This window comes from Panthera leo, chromosome A2, assembly GCF_018350215.1.
Source record: "Panthera leo isolate Ple1 chromosome A2, P.leo_Ple1_pat1.1, whole genome shotgun sequence".
In the NCBI taxonomy this organism is placed as follows: domain Eukaryota; kingdom Metazoa; phylum Chordata; class Mammalia; order Carnivora; family Felidae; genus Panthera; species Panthera leo.
Window position 1 is genome coordinate 14559295 of NC_056680.1, and position 3542 is coordinate 14562836.

Consider the following 3542-nt stretch of genomic DNA (forward strand, 5'->3'; position numbering starts at 1 on the left):
CCTGATGTGGGAAGCAAGGTGTGTTAACAGCTATTTATTTTTCAGAGATAAACTTACCACGTTGTGCTCTGTTTTCTTTATATAACCTGCTGAGGGGAATAAAGTTAGGTGCATTACTTTCTCATGTAACATAGATCTTTGTGGATGTGTAATTCTTTCTTTGACCGTCTTGCTCTAATTCCACCTCCCCCCACCATGGTTATTACTTTTCTTTTTTTATTTTTATTTTTTTACGTTTATTTATTTTTGACACAGAGAGAGAGCATGAACGGGGGAGGGGCAGAGAGGGAGGGAGACACAGAATCCGAAACAGGCTCCAGGCTCTAGGCTCTGAGCTGTCAGCACAGAGCCCCACGCGGGGCTCGAACTCACAGACCGCGAGATCATGACCTGAGCCAGAGTCGGACGCTTAACCGACTGAGCCACCCAGGCGCCCCTGGTTATTACTTTTTAATTGTGTATTGAAGCTGGGGGTGTCTCACCATATCTTTTAATACTTAGTGTCTCAAAAATCTAGCACTGACTGTGTTGTCCTCTTGAGAAGGAGACCTGAGTTACTAGCAAGGGTATCTCACTTAGATGAAATTTACATATGTGTATATGTATGTATGTATATGTGTATGTATATATATTAACATATATTTCTATTAATATATATTTCTTAAAAAATTTTTTTCAATGTTTATTTATTTTTGAGAGACAGAGTGTGAGCGGGGGAGGGGCAGAAAGAGAAGGAGACACAGAATCTGAAGCAAAATCCAGGCTCTGAGAGGTCAGCACAGAGCCCCTTGTGGGGCTTGAACTCACGAACCATGAGATCATGGCCTGAGCCTAAGTCGGACACTTAACCAACTGAGCCACCCAGGTGCCCCAATATATATTTCTAAATAGTGTGTTCATTTAACTTGCTTTGGTGAAAAACAAACAAAAGCCCCGAGTTTTCAGTAACTGTATCTCACAGAGAAAGGAAATTCACCTCTGTGGACTATATGTTTCCTGCAACCTGGTTGGACTGAAAAAGCTGAATTAGTTATAATTTTATCTTTCCTAGAGACAAAACTTTTAGGTATGTAGACCATACTTTTTAATATATTCTCCTTGCAGAAGTGAATCATTTGGGAAAGCATTTGGCTACATATTAAAAAACCCAACTAGGGTGGATGGTCCAAAAGAGGTTAATTTTTATCACTTAACAAGGTGTCCAGGAGACTCAAAAACCAAGCCCCTTCTTTCCTTTAGTCGTGCCATTCTTATAATGTGGTTACCATCTTCATGCTCGCACCTCATGGTTACAAGATGGCTGCTGCATCATCAGCCTCATAATTGTGTCCCAAGAAGGGAGAAGTGCCAAGGACACAAAACGTTTTCCAACCAAGTCTGTTCTTTTCAATTAGGAAAACAGCAGTGTTCTGGAAGCTCCACGCAGAAGCCCTCTACAATTTATCTCTTATACCAGAACTGTGTTATATGGCCAGCTCTAGCTGAGAAGCAAGTTGAGAATTCTGGACACAGTGCTACCCTGAATAAAAATTTGGTTTAGTTAGTAAGGAAAATGATGACAATGGATACTTTATGGGCACCATGTAGTGTTTGTCATGATATCTTTGCTAAAACGGTGATCATTGGATCTAAAGTTTGTGTATATAGTTCTGGCCCCTTTAAAGCAATGTAAAGAAAAAGGAGACGATCTAGACGGGGGCAACTTAAATCATGGAAAGGGGAGGGGATTGTCTGCCATGACCTTCAAAGGGCACTGGGTTTGGAGCCTGAAGTTCTAGCCTTCTAAGGCAATTCTTTCGCTTACAGTCTGTGTGATATTGGTTGCATCAGACTCTCTTAGCCTGTTTTTCTTGATGGTAAATTGGGCACAGAGTGTTAGAGAGAAAGGGAGATAGAGACATTGCGTAAGCAACTGTGAATGGTAACAATGGTTGCATCTTGCATAGAAAAACAAGACATCTTTATGGCATATTCTTCATGTAGTCTCTATTGAAGGGTGGTTAAATATGATTTACCAGGAGTTTCTAATTTCCCCAGGGGAAGTAACATTAACCTATTTAGAATATGTGCCGTAGGTAATCTGGAGGAAGAAAGTTGATTTTCCATGAGTTTTATCTCTCAGATATAAGAAATATACATCTATGTGGAGTAACTACTTCATGAAACTTATTGGAACATAAACTAGAACCATCTATCCTATCTCCTGTAACTCTGGTGATGCTGAACTTGAAACTCTTGTGTTGGTGCTCCTCAAACATGACATGATGTTGAGTGATCTATTTATGTTTAGAGATGAGACTCCAGGTGGATCAGTATCAGTAATGAAGGTGGAGTTCCTCAGCTCAAGAAAGAAATCTGATTCTGGTGGCTTCGTCAGTCATTCACCAAATATCTACTGAGTGCCAAGTATGTGCCAGCCACTGTTCTAGATGTGGTTAGACAGAGTAAGAGAAAAAAGGTTCCCGTGTTCACAAAGCTTACATCCTACTGAAGGGGACCACGGTTGGATAGACCGAGGTGAGTAGATGGGAATATGCCAGCTAGATGATCCTTTTGGATGTTCAAAAACTTGTTTTCTGGATTTAAGCTATGATATTCACATTTTTCTCAATTTCTGAAAAATGCAATTAATCTGAACTTTACTTTTGTATTTGATTAATGGATTCGATGCATATTTATTGAATACCTTCTCTGCCAGATACTGCTAAACACTGTGATATGATGGTAAGTAATAGCTCCACATTAACTGGGCAGAGTTGTACAGAAGATGAATTGGGTTCTTCATAGTTGCCTATGAGGGGAATGTTACCTGTGTTTATCTCCCTAATAACGTGTGAAAGTGGACCAGTGCGTGTATTTAGGAAGCCAGCTAGAGCTGGAATTACTCATGGGGTGATAATGGAGTGTAAACACTAGTGAAGGTCAAGATTTGAACTGGGTCTTGAAGAACCAGTACAAATTGAATGGGGGGGAGGTAGCAGAGAGTGAGTAGAAGGGAGGGAGACTATCCCAGAGGGGCAAATCCTGGAAAAGGGATCCAGTGTCAGGAACAGACCGGAGATTTCAGGGTGCCAATGGGAAGTCATTTATGATAGAAAAGAGAATGTGAATGATAACAGAATAAGAGATATTGCTGGGTGAGATCAGTGTGTGGGGGCCTAGATTGGGAATCTATCATTCTAACTAACGGATCTTTCGAGGTTCTTAATCAGGGGCTGTTTTTCGCAGATGAATAGACTAGCGCCTTGCTGAGACGGCCCCTTCCGACTCCTACCCAGCACTCTTTCCAACCCTCACGACCCCATCTACAGTCGGCCTGAGGGATGAAGTGGTCACTGTGTTCCGGGCAGAGGTAGTCTTTAACGCGACATCAGGAACTCGCCTGTGTTTCGGAGGGAAACCAGGCCCCGAATCGCGGCCTTCGAGCACGCCATCGAGATGCTCCTCCCGCTTCCTAGAGAGGCAGCGGAGGGATGCGCCTGACAAGGGGCGCGGAGCCGCTGGTGACGCACTACCGGCCGCGCCACTGCTTTTCCGGCCTG